Source organism: Nymphalis io, chromosome 6, assembly GCF_905147045.1.
Source record: "Nymphalis io chromosome 6, ilAglIoxx1.1, whole genome shotgun sequence".
NCBI lineage: Eukaryota > Metazoa > Arthropoda > Insecta > Lepidoptera > Nymphalidae > Nymphalis > Nymphalis io.
The window spans coordinates 1,879,603-1,898,052 of NC_065893.1; the positions used below are offsets into that span (position 1 = coordinate 1,879,603).

The 18,450-nt window shown below is 31.9% G+C and overlaps 1 protein-coding gene across 1 annotated transcript in view; it reads right to left on the bottom strand.

Moving 5' to 3' along the window:
- Nucleotides 1-17,604, bottom strand: part of LOC126769175 (uncharacterized) — a 62,447-nt gene extending 44,843 nt beyond the window's left edge. Inside the window, exon 1 of the mRNA XM_050487818.1 lies at nt 17,455-17,604. The gene's annotated coding sequence lies outside the window, so the exon portion shown is untranslated. The remainder of the gene's footprint in view (nt 1-17,454) is intronic.
- Between the last annotated feature and the right edge of the window lie 846 nt (nt 17,605-18,450).

Below are 18,450 nucleotides of genomic sequence, written 5' to 3' on the forward strand. Positions count from 1 at the left end.
AATATAAAATAAGATAATATTGTAATAGGTATTTAAGCAATTATATTTTATTTAACATATTTTTCATCATAAAATAAATGTTTCAACCAATATGATTAATTTCATTGGTCAAATTATTTAAAAACACCGTAAGCCTAAAAGAAGGTTCTAGTAGTAAAATTTATTAAGTATTTAAAAGTAATGTAAATCAAAAGGAATATAAATTCTTTCATACAGGTTTAATTTCCATTATAATAGAATTACATGCCTGTCATAACACCTAGAAAATTACCAAGTCATCTCATTAACTAAGGACTTTATGTGAGAACAAAAATAACAAACGACTAACAATAGTATGGTCAGATAGCCGGCGAGGCGTCACACGGCGCTCTATGAGGCTCGTCCGTGCGATTACTAATACATATACACAAAGTACCAAAGTCATACCAGCGTCGCATCGCCGTACCACCCCGTTCACTGTCCGACCAAAGCTTAAAAGTAAGCCAATCTGTATATATACAAACAATATATATATATATATATATATATATATTGTTGTCTTATAGCTATATATAATATATATATTGACTTCTTTCACAACTTAGTTGATGATAAACATTTACTTCAACTCCTATCTATCTATATAATATATGTAACGCAAAGATAATTATCAATTAAGTTAAATATCTAATTTATTTATATCGATAAACAAACAAAATGTAATCAGAAAATTCATCAAAATCACAAAATTATACAATTTTTAAGCTAGTGTTCAGAATCAAATAATATTACGCCAAATGTTATTTCATTTTTTATTTTCATCAATAGATGGCGTTAGATGTATTTTACATCGCGCTATAACAATATTTTTTTGTGAGTACTTAATAAGTTTTAGCCGATTTATAAGAGAGACCAATTACAATGTCTGACCAGCAGTACATACTTGGTGGTTTTATTTTGAAGTCTCACAGTACCAAAACTACCGGGTATGGGTAATCCCAAAGAGCTAGATTACATTCCTAAACACGGCTTGCTCATTAACCCATTCGCATCCTCTTACGCTATGCCATCATACATTGCGTTAGTGAACCCTCTAGCGGGTTCCTTGGCAATACATATAATAATAATCTAGTTGGTATACGGTAATTAGTTGTGATAAAAAAACGCTCGAGTGTAGTTAAATTGGATATTTTTCGGGTCGTTTTGCTATAAACAATATCTTTTAAGGCGTCCCCGTGCTTAGTGGTAAACAGTTAACAAAAAGTTATTTCACTCGCTCCGATCCTGTGACAGTGGTCTTTAACCTTTTTGTAGTTTTCATACTGTTTGCTAATAATTATTGATTCATTGAACATTGTCTTAAAATACATTTTAGAGTATTTTACGATTATATTTTTGTTTTGCACCTCCTAATAAAACTGGCATTGTCAAGGAGTAAATAATTTATTATTACTTCGAAGCAATTACACAAAGTCCATTCTTATTCATGATAGCCAATTCTGCTGTCTTTAATTTTTCTATTTTAATTCGCAATGGTGTGGCTTTTCTATTTAAATTCAATGTTCCTGTGCTGTATAATGTCTGCAAATTTAACAATTATTCTGCTATCCCTACGCTTGAATAAAAACTATCTGTATATATATGTCTAGTGGCTACATGTAAGGCCGTGGACCCGGGTTCAAATCCCAGGTCGGAACAATGAATATACTATAAAAAAACCTCATTACTGTACGTATACCTTAATTGTAATCTAGTAACTGTGATTTTAGTTAAATTAAATGATTAATTAAATTAACTGTTTATTGTTTAGTTACAGCCGTGTCTCTTGTTACCCGTGCCAGCCAACAGATCTAAATAACAATAATTACAAAGTTTTTTTATCTGTACAAATATATTTTATTTCTAAAAAAAACAAAAGCGCTGTGATATTTATAAATTGCATCTGTAGCATGACCAATATCATATTAAAGCTATTTCCAACCTGATGACCTTTGTTACATCTGACCTTTTCAAATATTAAAGTAATTCGGTTCTCGAATTTCCTACGCCGAGATATTTTCGGGAAAATTTCAAATATTTTGGGATAGTCGAAACATCACATGAATAGAATTTAAAAGGTATCGGTTCAATCGATATTATCTAAATTATATATGAGTTCCCGGAAATTCATTCAAACTATCTATCATAGAATGTGAGAAACTTTATTAATGTTGGCTGAATAACCTTCTACGTTTGCTTCGAATTTTAAAAATTAAAAGAGTCACTTTAAAAAATATGCAAACGATGGCATATTTTTTTTCGTACGAAGTAAATGTTTACAACAATGATTATATTATTAAAAATAATATTTAAATATGTTCTTAAAATTTCACAATTTTATTATTATTGTTGTTTTATCATATTTTGTGTTTATTTTCCTAGTTTCGCTATGATTAATATGTTATACTTGTAGTAATGTATATGGGCCACTTAATGGTAAGTGGTTACCAACGCCCATAGACATTGGCATTGTAAGAAATGTTAACCATCCCCTACATCGCCAATGCGCCACCAACCTTGGGAACTAAGATGCTATGTCCCTTCTGTCGATGATTACAATGGATCACTCACCCTTCAAACCGGAACACAACATTATCAAGTACTGCTGTTTTGCGGTAGAATATCTGATGAGTGAGTGGTACCTATTCAAACGAGATTGCACAAAGCCCTACCACCAGTAACCAAAGTCTTGACCAAATTACGGCTAAGAGATTTTAAGGACTCAGCAACTATATAGAAAATATTCCTAGGATATCATATATTGCACTAAGATGTGCACACAGCTGCACTCACATTTTTTTAATTCTCCTTACAATGGGACTGTAACACCCGATACGAGTGTAGCGAAATCAGACGCATTATCAACGGCTTTTTAAGGCACAAGAGTTTGATACTGTTAACGTAACAACCTTGATGTATTTCTGAAAAAATTTTTAATGTAAAACCTCAAAACTGTTTATCGGCTTGACACAGGATACAAACTTGAAACCTCGAGATTTGCAGACTGTTTGTTTAACAATTCAATAAGTAAATAATAAAATATCACAATTACCGTCATTTTTAAAAATTATTACTTATAAAGTTTTTTAATACATTTGTAATTATTTGGAGGATTTCATGTGAGGCAGTTATTAAATAAAATTAAACACAAAGTATAAGAAAAATGTTACACATTATATGATTAAGGATTGTTATATTACTTCGGTCCCAAATAAATAGAAAACTGCTCCTGACAAATGTATTAGATTAGATGTATTATTTATGGGATATGTACAGAAATTTTTCGTTTAACTTGACTTAAAAATACAACCAGTGCGGGTCGTTTTTAAATTTTAAGACTGTAAAATGCAGAGGAAAACGACAGCAAATAGGATTTAGAACATATTGTATATGTTTTTGTTTACTGGGAGTGAGAAGTATAGAGTGCATATGTGTTTGGGCATAAAGTTGAGCACTATTATATGTCCTGCACATAGGATAACCCTTCTTGAGACTGGCCACCGTGGCCAAAATCAATTAGAAAGACGTGTATATATATATATACTCTAAAACAACAAAATATTAATATTTATTTTTATTCTTGGCACCCATAAGCCTTGTCAGCTTGTGGTTGCTGAAATATACATATGTACATACATATATCAAAATTTCGTAATACATTTTCAATTACTTGAAATGTTGCTTAATGCAGTAAGTAAGTAAAGAGTAAGTGCACTTTGGTTATTTATGTAACAAAGTAAACCTTTAATTACTTAATGTGAATTCAAGATTGCATATTCAAGTGGCTACATTTCATGTGCTTCATTTTTGCTTATATAATATATTAATCTCGTTTTCAAACGTGAACAATAACATAGTGAGGGAGTCTGTGTATGACAGATCAAATTCTGTGATATGTGTATCCACCAACCAGTTCAATAACTTTTTTCCTAAACGCAATGTTAAATTCTAATCCAGATTTAATAGTTTTTTTAAAACAACAATACTAATTGCTATATAGCGGTAGAATATCTGATGAGTGGGTAGTACCAGCCGAAACGGGTTTACGCAAGTTCCTACCACTTAGCAAAATACAGTAATCATAAGATCGCTTTGCTCGATACCGAATAAAAGTATGTTATAATATTTTTGTACATATTTCATAATTTAAAAATATCAAAATAAAAAAAAAACCAAACAAAAAATACGGTTGACATGAATTTCATTGTTTCAATATGCGTAAAACGTATCTATATCAAATATAATTGACGTAATAAATTGCTTTTAGACCTCGGAGATACTTCATAAATATGGGTAGCGTCTCCCCATATTAGTTTATTGATTCACTCGAGAGAAAAGTCATGTTAAATATTCATAGTCGGTGATAAAAGACATATAAAAGAAAGTGTTCCTTTGAATAAAATAGTCTATTGGGAAAACTGTTTTCATAGGCGTGTCTTTAGTCAAGGCAAATAGATAAGTGAATGGCCCACTAGACGGTAAGCCAGCTGTAGCTAAAGAAGATGAATTGTCTATGAATAATTCAGCACGCTTCGGATTTCTGTTTATGGTCTCAGTTTTACAGAATAAATAAACATAATTCGAAGAATATATCACCTATAATTTTCATTATTATCTTGGACATCGTAATCGGACCTATGTGTGTGTAAACTGTTTAACTTGATGTACACAGCTAATAGCTAATAGCATGCCTATACCATGATCATAGGTCACGTCTTTGATATAAATAAAGCGCTGTAAAGCGCTTGGATATAAATGAATAAATCTTAATTATTCTCTATCTTTGCGATTAAATGGGATATCTGGGTTGAAATACCAAAACATATTTAATTTAAGCAAATACAACGGCAAATGGAAATTAGTCAAAAGTTTGCTCTGTACTTTGAGACTTTTAGGGTTGTTTTAAGTATTTATCAATTTAGTTATGTTTTTTTTTTATTTTTTAAGAAAATCGATATCATGGTCTCCTAATGCTTAGTGCTTATCTTTTATTATAGATACTGCATAACAATTTTTAAAAGCCACTCCTTATCATACTCGAAGCACATGATTTTCGAAACAGCGGTAAATGTGCAATGTTACACAGCAGCTTCCCTCTTGCGCGATTGCTGTCATTTTGATCAGCTTCCGTCACGTCTAGTTGTACATAATAGACAGAGGAGGATAAAGACATACCGCGCTCTATTCAACAAAACAGAGGAATCAGCCACGATAAATGAGATAAGATACGCACACCGTCAAATCGGTATTACGTGGCAGGGATAGGATGATAGAGAGGTAAATGGCTTGCAGAGAGAACGCCGTATTCCCAGTGTGATATGTGAACTAAATGGCTGTCGATGAAGCTGATTAGGGGAAAGAATAAAGCTACGCACAGTGTTTATTATTATTTATATTTAGAAGTATAAAATACTATTCATACATAGTATTTAAGTGGTACTATATTCTGCTATACATGAATAATACTGCATACTATAAATGAAGCCGAGATGGCCCAGTGGTAAGAACGCGTGAATCTTAACCGATGATCGTGGGTTCAGACCCGGGCAAGCACCACTGAATTTTCATGTGCTTAATTTGTGATTATAATTCATCTCGTGCTTTACGGTGAAGGAAAACATCGTGAGGAAACCTGCATGTGTCTAATTTCACTGAAGTTCTGCCAATGTGAATTCTACCAACCCGCATTGGAGCAGCGTGATTGAATAAGCTCCAAACCTTCTACTCAAAAACAGGAGAGGAGGCCTTTAGCCCAGCAGTGGGACATTCACAGGCTGTTACGGTATATTCTACTATACATATGAATGCCCTCGTGCCCGTCAGCAACAACTTCTCGTTGGTAGAATTTATTTTGATAAGTAAAAAGTCAAAAACTCGAAAATTCAATTATAACTTTTGCATGTTTTAAATAAACAGAAAACAACTTGCAAGTGAAAAATTTTCTGAATTACGACTAGTACTGCGTACCCTTTTATTTTAAAGAAATTATTGAACTTGTATATTTAGATAAAAATATTCGTTTAAAAATTTCTATCGACATTTGTTTTTAAATGTGTTAACTGCATAGAATTTATTTGGCACTATCGTTTGCAGATCACCAAACCTCAGTAGAAATCCTTTTTCTGCTGGATTGCTTCACAAATTACATTACTATATTATAGTTGCGGCTCTTATTGATTTTTTCGTAACATTATTCAAATTTTATGTGCTCACGAAAACATTTATTTTAAATTATCATACTGTCTTGTCTTCTTACTTCTCTTTTTTTTTTAATTAATTTACTTTTACAAAAAAGGTTCTAATGAGAGGTGGGAGGGGGTTTATTATAATATATACATCGAGTTCATTTTATTAGAATTTTACACAAAAATTAGAAATGTAGCAAAGGCCAAGAAATTTCTTCTTCGATTATTTTTTCTGTTGAACACAATGTCGGTATAATTTCAATCGGAAGATCTTCGTGACATTCAAAAATTTATATAATTATTAAATAGGATAAACTTTAAATCAAAGAGTCTTATCTTGTTTATAAAACCTACCAATGATATTGTTTAATAGACATTTACCATTAAAGTGTAGACAAAGTTTGAAGATGACCAAAGTTAGTCTCCAAGACCTAAGTTTATTTGTCTTGGGATTTCTCTCTCTTAATCCTTTGTTAGTGGTCTCGAGTTGTTTCGTAAAATAAAATATGTAACTGGATTCCAGTTATAATCGCTTTAACCATGTTTTCAATGAATTGTTTTGATTAAATTTAGCATTTTGGACTTGTTGCCGATAAAATATTTAACCGAAATCATTTTGCAGATAGAAATAAAATTTGAATCCAAAAAATAAGTGACACCGTCTGCCTAACGGACTATTATACTGCACTTATGTGTTCGCAAATAATGTTTCATTTTCTATTCCCTTACCCTCCGATGTTGTTATAGTCCGATGTTGAGACAAGCTGACACGACCGGAGAGAGATCAGACGTAAGACCGACAGCTTTAAGTGCTTGTCGAGACATGGGAGTATAAAACTGTCATTTTCCTAATTCCGAACTGAAACTGGATAACTTTTATTGGTTCGACCCAAAATTGAAACCGTAGATTTCGGAACAGAACAGAACAGCTAGTATAAAATATATTACATTAAATATTATTTTATTTGTAATCATAACAGCCTGTACATGTCCCACTGCTGGGCTAAAGGCCTCTTCTTCCTTTTTCTTTTTTTTAAGAGAAGGCTTGAATCTTATTCCACCATGCTGCTCCAATGCAGGTTGGTGGAATAAACATGTGGTAGAATTTCAGTGAAATTAGACACATGCAGGTTTCCTCACGATGTTATGAAGTATAGAGATGATTATATATTAATAATTGTAATTAAATTTATATGACATGCATATTAGTAGCATTTCATCTAAGATGCATCCAATATGCCTACTTGTGTAATGAAGTTGAATACGGTTATTGCCTTGCTACAAGCAGGAACGTTCAGTAAAAAGATTTTTTATTGGCCAGAACTTTTAAAATAACATTATTTTGTTTTAATATTAATTACATAAAAAGAACCGTTCTTTTTATGTAATTAATATTAAAACAATGTAGTACCATGCCATATGCTGCACCGGTTTTAAGGAACGTGATTTGGATGTGGAAAAAACAGGAACGTTCAAACGAAAGCAACAAGTTTCTTTTAGTACAAACTGTTAATTTGTTTAAAAATTTAATTAGTTACTGCCTTTTGTTTCGGTTTTTGTTTTTTGTTCTTTATTTAAATATTTTTATTTTCTGTTTTTATTCTATTTTTGATTTGTATATTTTGTAATTGTGTTTGTGAATGGCGTGTTCTCCTGTAATTGGTTGTGCATAGTTAGTTTTAAGTTAATGTAAAAAGTGATTTGAATGTGTCTTATGTACAACTGTTGTAGATCCAAATAAATAAATAAATAAACAAATAATTTGTATGTGATTTTTTTTTCATAAAATCATATAGCTTGCAACCCAAATAACGAGACAGAACCAAAACCTTTCTTCAGAGAAGATTCAATCGAACGTTACATAAGGTGACACTCGAATTCGACCTTTAAATTTTTCTGGAAAGAACGAAACGAAACGAGAATACCAACTAACTCATTTCGAGTAATGATTTTTCATAAGAGATCGATTTTATATTTTTGATAAGATAATAATCTTACCTTGAAGTGTACACAGTTGAAACGCGCTCCAGAGAATATTAATTTGTTAATGGATTCTAACAAGTCCCATAACTACTTTATATATAAGATATTTTAGCGGGGAAAACCTTTAAGTAATATATACATAAATACACATATTTTTTATTTAAATTGAACTAATAATTGTTTTCTTTTTGTTCTGCTCTATTACTGGTAGGGCTTTGTGCAAGCTCGTCTGGGTAGATACCACTCATCAGGTATTCTACCGCAAAACAGCAATACTTGATATTGTTGTGTTCCGGTTTGAAGGGTGAAAGACCAGTGTAATTACAACAAGGGACATAAAATCTTAGTTCCCAACGTTGGTGGCGCATTGGATATGTAAGCTATGGTTAACATTTCTTAGAATGCCAATGTCTAAGGGCGTTTGGTGACCACTTACCATCAGGTGGCCCATATGCTCGTCCGCCTTCCTATTCTATAAAAAAAAAATAGCTGCCGCAGGTTCAGTTACAAACAAAGTTAGTCTACAAAATTGTAAATAGAGACATTGAAGATTGATTTGATAATTTAAATGCATTTTCTATTCAATTCTGTTATCTATGGTTAAAAAATGTAACTAGATTTTTTTTAGTCTTAGTCGATTTATAAAAATAAAATTATATATATAAAAGGTCTTGCATTTTATTATTTAAGCAGGATCCAAACCTTCTTATTTAATTTTTTATATAACAAGATTTCAGTAAGACTGTATAACTAAGTCCATTTGCAAAATTACGTTTTGCATACAAAACCGTTTCGTTGTTTTAAGCTAGGTTTATTTAGGATAAATCGATGCCCATTAGTATAATTAATTGCATCTTCAATTCAAAGCGCTAATGGTACAGCTTGCAATGTAATTACTCGGTATACACGATATAATATAATTAGTAAAAACCTATCCCTTGTAAGTAACAGCCTGTAAATGTCCCACTGCTGGGCTAAGAACTCCTCTCCCTTTTTGAGGAGAAGGCTTGGAGCTTATTCCACCACGCTGCTCTGCGGGTTGGTGGAATACACATGTGGCAAAATTTCGATGAAATTAAACACATGCAGGTTTCCTCACGATGAAGGAAAATTCACCGTATACGTGCTATACGGTGAATTTTCCTTGATGATGAAGATAAATTACAATCACAAATTAAGCACATATAAATTCATTGGTGATTGCCTGGGTTTGAACCCACGATCATCGGTTAAGATTCACGCGTTCTTACCACTGGGCCATTGCTAGAATATAACTTTCTCAGTTACAGTATTACATGACTGGTTTATATAACGGTGCAATATGGCGAAAAGTTATTCTTATTTACATCGCTTATCAGGAGACATTGCTTGATTATATACAATGTATATTTTTTTTACAGTAAGTCTCGGTTTTACTTTATTCCACAAAGCTAATCTATAATTTTTTTAATGATTTATTGTGATATCCAACAGCGACTAATCTTAATGGAGCTTAGACCACAAGTGTGTGCATACATAATACCATTCTCTACTATCTTACTCTCACAATCCGATAGGACGGTAAATCCACCACGACTGGACCTTTAACCCGTCGCACAGGGGTAAAAACTATGCCTAATTTTATTGGTCTAACAAGGACTTTGAACCCAAGACTTCGGTACTTGCAACCTGAGATAAAACAAATCGAACGATTTTTAATGTGAAAATAAATTTTATAATATTATATTACATGAATAAGTATAAAATAACATGATTAAATATAAAATATGAAATAAAAGTAGAATTAAGGCTTCATTTTCGAAATATCTTGGTAGTTCATTTCTTAAATATATAACCGAGTAACAAGTTTTGCATCCCTTAATGTAGCCAAAAACTCATTACGAACGAACCTCTTTTACTAATGATGTGGAGTAGGCGAAGTTGTAACAATTTTGTCATTTAAAATATACTAATTGCTTTGAAATGAAAATATATGTACTTAGTTATTTTTATGATGAAATAGCGACTTGTTTTGACTGAAATATTAGTAAGCTTGAGATATAAATGTTCGTTAGAGCTTCATTTGGCTTATATTTGAATTTCGAAAAAAGTAGGGCTATTCTGTAAGAACAAACTTCGAGACTCACGGCAGAAATCGGTCGTAAAATGTCAGAATGTGATTTGAGACATTGAACATAATAATCATAACAACATACACGTATCAAAATAGTACATCACCATAAGTCGGTTGTTAACACTTCACGGGTGAGTAATGAAGTGAGTTCTTACAGAATAGCATTGCAGCACGTAAAGCTTCTGGCTGTTGACATATTATGATATCTCACTCGTTATAATGTACTTTTGACTTTTTATTTGTTGTTTTTAATTGACACTTGCTCGCCCACCTTTCATTCTAGAATAGAAAAATAGTAATGAAAAGTAAATTAACGTCATCGTAAGGCTTCGTGCAGAGTAGCCTGGGTAAAAAACAAATATACACATACATACTACCTTTTACAAAATGAACAAGAGTTCTTAGGTGCTCAAAATGGTGGTTTCACTCACTCTTCTATTATTCAACCGCCAAACATCAATACACTGTATTTCTGTGTTTTGGATTTAGAAGAAGTAAGTATGATAACATACATAAAATATATGTCTTAGATGGGATATAACATCTTAGATGGGGGTTAACTATGGAGGTTGCATTACAGGGAGCCACTAACACTTTTTACATTGCCGGTTTTTGAGGGGTAAGATGGACGTCCGCCTTCCGAAAATCAATAAAAAAAGGAGGGGATGATTATAAAGTGGACATAAATTTCATTTAGTAACGCTTAGCAAAGTTTAATCTGTCCCTAATGAACCATTTCAAGAATAAATATAAAGTAATAACTTTCAATTGGAATACGTTACAATAAATAATTTTGCAAAATATAAAACAGTCTGATAAATTCCCACTACTGGGCCATCACGCTGTTACAATACGGGTTGGTTATACAGGTGCCATTTTCCTCCACATACACAAAACAATGCTGAGCACGAGATTATAAGTATAAACACAAATTAAGCACACGAAAATGTATTGGTGCTTTTCTGGATTTTAACTTGTGTAAGATTTTCATGTTCCAACCACTGGGCTATCTAGGCCCTTGACTAAAGAAACAAGCTTCATGTACATATATATACTATTATATATAATTAACTAACGTCTTTGTTTTTCTATAACTTCGAAGAGCTTATTTCCATCTTTCCAATTAAATAGCGATGATGTAACTCCAAATGCATCAATCGATTTCATTGCCTTAGCGAAATTTACCGACGGCACTCCCAGCTTTTGCTAACAGTGACTTAGTTTAATCACTGTTTAGTGCTAATGTAGGTCGTTGTATCAATTAAACTAATGGCTTGTATATTTTATACTTTGTCATAAAAAGAAAAAGTCCACTTCCCTGTTAAAACAGTAGTGGAAACTTAACTGGCATAAGTGTTAAAATATGATTATTATATTAAGTTGTAATATACGATATGCTGTATGTTTCCCTAATAAATAAATAAATAAAAAAAATAAATAAATAAAAAAAATTATTAGTGCTATATACGTACTAGGTAGCTTATTACATAACTGCCCAAAAAGGAGCGTAATATTTTCAAAGTTCATGTGAGTTACTCTACTGGTGGTAGAGCTCTGTGCAAGCTCGTCTGGGTAGGTACCACCCATTCATCAGATATTCTACCGCAAAACAGTACTTGGTATTGTTGTATTCCGGATTGAAGGGTGAGTGAGCCAGTGTATAACAGGCACAAGGGACATAACATCTTAGTTTCCAAGGTTGGTGGCGCATTGCTGATGTAAGCGTTGGTTAACATTTCTTACAATGCCAATATCTTGGTCATTGCGTTGGTGACCACTTACCATCAGGTGGCCCATATGCTCGTCCGCCTTCCTATTCTATAAAATAAATAATTTTATACCGCCATAACTTATACAGTTCTGAACAGATTTCCATGAATGTGGAATTGTTAGAATCCTTACATTATCTGAAGTGTCACCTTTATCGAATCGTTAATATTTATTTTTAGTTTGTACTTATTTTTTTTTATATTAAATCTTCGGAAATGTTTTGTATCTTCTGGTATATATAAGTTTTATGTATATCGATTTAGTAGTTTTTTTCAGTTAGGCATTACATACAAAACAAAAAATAGATTAAAAAACTTTCATTAGTTTTTATTACTAAATTCAAAATTAGGAATGTTCTTTACGAAGTAGAATTATAGACAAATATTATACATAAATATTTATATTTAAATTAATTCGTACAATGAACATACACTTAAAAACATTTAATGTATGCACATATAAATAAGGATTTTTAATTCCCCACTCATTTGATAGTCATTTGAAAACTCAATGAAAAGTAAGCTTTAGAATAAGATGGGTTCATTATGTGATTATATAGGTAAAAGTATAGAAGACGTTAAATGATATATATGATTGTGATATCGTGGGTTAATTTTGTACCCAGGGAAATGTACACCAATGTCCACACAAAAGGAAATAGCGGCCATTGCTCGAAGTAAAATAAATATTGCTAGGTCGCAATTCAGTAAGTAATAGAAAATTCATGGAGCTTTTATTGACCTTCTAAAAAGTTAATATTTACGCGAGAACATGGGTCTTTTATATTTACATTAAATAAATATCGTGGAATTGAATGGTCTGTTGTTTAGTTGTTTACGGTGTCAAATATTATTCAAATGATGATAATGATGATAAAAAATATTATTCAAATGAGTTTGTTGACGTTAACACTTGAATATGGGCTCGAGAATATCCTTGAGTTAAAGTTTCACGATAGCTATTTTTCAATACTAGTAGTTAAGTCTTAATAAATAATAGCCGTCGTACAATGCGTACACAAATGCGTACATGCGCACGCATTTGTATAAAGGAGATATTTCATGAGTGTGTGCAACACAGGTTCTCGCATACTCGAAAGGACGGCAACAAATTGGGGTTAAAGATCTTTATTTCTCATAAGAACTTAATAATAAACTTAAAATGAGATTAAAAATACTTTAAAAATATTAAACGATTCGAAGTAATTGTATGTAGTAGTAGTATGCATCTCTAGTTACATACAATACACAATAGATAAATATAATAAACAGTTCTAACTAAAACGATCATTAGCCATTTTTATTTATCTTTAACATATTATCGAGTTTTTTTTGGCATATTATTGAATAACTGAAATACTCTCTCAAAAAGTATATTATACTTATCAACTATTTTGTACGGGAATGACGAATATAAAATAATAAATTAGCAGTCAAAACTAAATAATTAATGAAATTCTAAATAATAAAAATACATTTATTAGTTACGGACAAATAAAATAAGCACAATGAAAATGAGAATCTTATCTCATCAGAATCTAACACGAACGGTTTCATTATTATTCTAATGAATCAGTAGACGAAAACAGCATATTCCGAAATGTTTACTGATGAAGAAATTAAATTGAGACATAGCTTTTTATAAGTATATTCTGTCATATAAATTGTTTTGTTTCTATAGCTTTATTTATTTATTGAAGAACTTTTACTGTAAGGACGCGTGACCATCACATATTCTGCTGCCAAATCACGATACTTAGTATTGCTGTGTTTAGGTTAAAAGGGTGAGTGAGCCAGTTTAACTACAAGGGGCATAACAGCTAATTCCTAAGATTGGTGGTGCATTGGTGGTGTAAGGAATGGTTAATATTTTTCACGATGTCAATGCCTTTAGGCGGTGGTAATCACATCAGGTGCCCAATCTGCCTTACCTTATAAATAAAAAAAAATTCAGGCTTTAAGTTAGACAAAACAATTATTGTTTTGTCTAATGTAGTGAATTTTAAAAGTTATTGAATAATACTGATTAAAATGGTTATATGTATATAATAATACGGAAAAAGCTTGATTGGTTATATAGAAAGGATATTTCAGTTAAAAAATATTTTTTATAACCAATATATAACAAACATATTTGTTATATTTAAACTATAAAAAGAAGACCACCGCCACCGTAAAATAACCACCGCGGTTACTTTTGACATTAAGGAAGCTAAAGGTTTATATCTTTATAAATAAGAAATATTTTTGAAGATTTAAGATTGTTAATATTTTTGAATGCAATGAAAAAAAAATTGAGAATTTCTCTTTGTATGCCTGTTCCATCAATACTGTTTGTTTTATGTAGCCGTGCGAAGCCGGGGCGGATAGCTAGTAGTAAATAGACTTTTTTTGACTCTTGATTTTGAGTAACTTTCCGTATCCGTAACAGCCTGTGAATGTCCCACTGCTGGGCTAAACTCCACTTTTTGAGGAGAAGGTTTGGAGCTTATTCCACCACGCTGCTCCAATGCGGGTTGGTGGAATACACATGTGGCAGAATTTCAGTGAAATTAGACACATGCAGGTTTCCTCACGATGTTTTCCTTCACCGTAGAGCACAAGATGAATTATAATAACAAATTAAGCACATGAAAATTCAGCGGTGCTTGCCCGGATTTGAACCCACGATCATCGGTTAAGATTCACGCGTTCTTACCACTGGGCCATCTCGGCTTAAGTAACTTTGGCTATTGATAAATCGAAAAAAGATGCGATCAGATAACTAACATTGTCGCTAACAAGATTATGATAAGATGGCGTGGAGTTCACTTTCGTTGATTACTAGAATAAGTTAAAACAATATCTAATTGTCTTCAGCAGTTCAATATATAGTGACTTCATTACAGTTTAGCATTAACAGTACTCTATAAACTCCATGGTACACTGTGGTACGGTATTTCAACTAAAATGTGCCCCAATAATTTTATTCGTAGTTGTTAGTTTGTTGCTTTAAATACAAAGTTGTGAAAATGTTAGAGATTTTTGGCCAAACTTTTGGCAACTACCTCGTTGATCTAGCAACTAGTTTGTAAGACTGCAGATTTCAGGGTTCGTATCATTAATTCGTATCAACGGAAAAACAACAGCAGACCACCGTCGCCTAAATAAAAGTATATATTATATAATAAAAAGATAAAAACGATAATTACTGTAAAACTTTACAAACATATATTACTATATTATTATAATATTTTGTCTGATTTTAGGTTTTTCTTCATCCGATGAAAAGCTCTTATATCTGTTTATCCCTATATCACAGCTTATTTTGTCCGAAAATAAGTGAAATGTTGTATTCATATAAAGTATTGATAACGATTTTGGAGGTTGAATTAAGGCGGAAATTAAAAAATATTTTCTAGTTTCATGCGGTATATTAAATATGACCATTTTAGAAATTATATAAATCAGGAATATTTTTAAACTAAATGGCCATTGAGATTGCTATGTATGCAAAGACCAACATTTAAAATTCCTGACATGTATATACGTATTTTTCTAGTTTTTCGATAACTAATACCGAGAAAAAAGGTTTTAATCTGACTCAAATCAAGTCAATATCAAATATACCAACGCCTTAATTTGTGTGTTTAATTCGTCTCGTACTCGGGGGCGAAGGAAAACAGCGCGAGGGAAATTAGATGCCATTTTGCCACATGACGTTTATTTATCGGTCGATATTATTTGCTTTTTATCTACTGCTAGTAGTATTGAATTCAATTTTTCTCACGTTGCATAGATTTTACAAATTATTTTGGTAATATGGTATAGTTATTTTAACTATATGGTAATTAATAAGCGCTGTCATATTTTGTTTCATACTCTCAATAGTGCCGCAGCTAAAGAATGGGCGACATGCGACACATGATGTGATTTTTCGCGGAAAGAAAATTTAGTAAGCGCTTTCTATATTTATAAAATTAAAACGATAGATAAAAAGAAAACCCTAGTGAAAACCCTAGGTTATTTGTAAATGTAATTAATTATTCAGATTTTGTCTGAATAACGTATACCAATACGAGTATAATTAGTATCAGAAAAATGTGAAGATTAGTGGACATTTTGTGATTTTTTCTATTGAGAAAGAGCTTTTGTGGAACCTACCTGTTTCATAATAAAAAAAAACGAACGGTACCAAATGACTCAATTACATCTGCAGGTTAAGTATAAAGTCACGGAAAGAGCCTCTCAAATTAAGTTAGCTGCGAAAAGGTCTTTTCTTTGATGGATATTGATAGAAATCGATACGAGTTGAGTTAAGTGCCACTTTCCTATCAATGATTTGCGACGACTCTTGCATTGTATTAACAAGCCTACGTCCTCAGACGTTGATTGTAGGTTATTGCAGAGTTCCCATTTCGTATTCGCTGGGTACTTTTTGTAGGTTATTTTTAATTACGGTATTTTATTAAGCCTCTTTGGTCTAATAACTAGATTAAAAGCTACAGATCCTGCGTTCAAATCCTAGGTCGTTGTCAAAAGCTATTTGATTTTTCTGTCGAAAATTTACATGATGTGTACACTCCCGAGCCGTGGAAAGCACGTTAAGCCTTTGGTCTTGGACGTAAAATCTCTCTGGTCGTGTCGGATTGTCGTCCCATCAGTTTATGAGAGTGAGGAAATAGAATAAATCTGTGTTTGTACATATACACACTTGGTAGGTAGAGCACACTTATGCACTATAATATGTTCTGCGCAGTTAGCTAATCTCTCCTATGATTCTCCGCCGTGGCCGAAATCAGTCTTTTATAGTTTTATATTTATTATGGGTTTAACCACTCGTATTGGAATACAGCTAAGTGGGTATTATTATTATTTATCTTTATTTGATATAGATTACTCACACAACATCATAAATAAACAAACAAAATAAACATAGTTCATTATGCATGTACGCGTCGTCGATTGGAAATTAATTTCGAATTAATATCATCATTTCAATTTAATAGATTAATACCAAAATGGATACATAATTACCAAATTACGCATTAATTTAAAACGATAAAAAAATCGACCTTCAAAATAGGAGCTGAGTACCAACTGTGAATAACAAAAATAATCTCCGACATGATTTCCTATCTTTATTTACAGAAGCAAACAATACTGTAATTATTATAACATAAAAAATAATAATGAAAAAGTTATTATATCATTTTTATATAAAGTTTATTTAGCCGTTAAATTATTACAAAAAAAAAAAAAATTAATTAAACTAATGCATAACAATTGCGCAATAAAACTTTTCTTCGTTCTTAATATCTAATTTCCAAAAATGTGAATCGTATAACGATGTCGTTTTGTCCTTTATAATTAATAAGTCAACTTATAAAAAAAACTGAATACTCACCATTAAAGATCCCCCGAAAAGCATAAACACAACAATAGTAAAACTATAAAGTCACTCGTATCTTCAAATTTGTATCGTAAATATTATACGTAATATAATATCCCAAACAAAAAGCGTAAGTTCATGAAAGTGAGTCACAACGTGCGTCGACTTTCATAGTAGCGCGTGGACTGAAACGAGAAAGCGCTAATACGCCGTTGTGCCGCTAAATTTTTGGTAGTTCAGTAAGGCTTTCTCGAGCTTCACTATCTAAGAGTGATGGATCCAAATAAAGTACAATCGAAGATAATTTTACTCTGTTGCAATGTTTGAATTTAGAACTTTATAGTTTATAAGCCGAGATGGCCCAGTGGTTAGAACGCGTGAATCTTAACCGATGATCGTGGGTTCAAACCCGGGAAAGCACCACTGAATTTTCATGTGCTTAATTTGTGATTATAATTCATCTCGTGCTTTACGGTGAAGGAAAACATCGTGAGGAAACTGTCTTCATGTGTCTAATTTCACTGAAATTCTGTCACATGTGTATTCCACCAACCTACATTGGAGCAGCGTGGTGGAATAAGTTCTAAACCTTTTCCTCAAAATGAGGTGAGGAGGCCTTTAGCCCAGCAGTGGGACATTCACAGGCTGTTTCGGTTTCGGTAGTTTATAATCAATGAAGATTTTGACACATAACCTCTTAAGCACGGGATTCTTCAGAAACCGATTTGATCTCGTATGTGTCATCTCTTTTCAGGTGACACTGGCAGAATATTTTGCAATCAATTAGCTTACATACCCGCCAGAAAAAGAAAAATAAATATCGACTTGCTGTACATATTTCGAAATTTAATATAAAAATTACAAATATTGTTTTATAACATTATAACTATTTCTAATATTTTAAATGTAAAAATTAATAGTTTTTTAACATAGAAATTTAACTGATATATAAGCAATTTAAAAATGTATTTTGTATGATTAACAAAAAAGTATACATATTTCCCAAAAAAA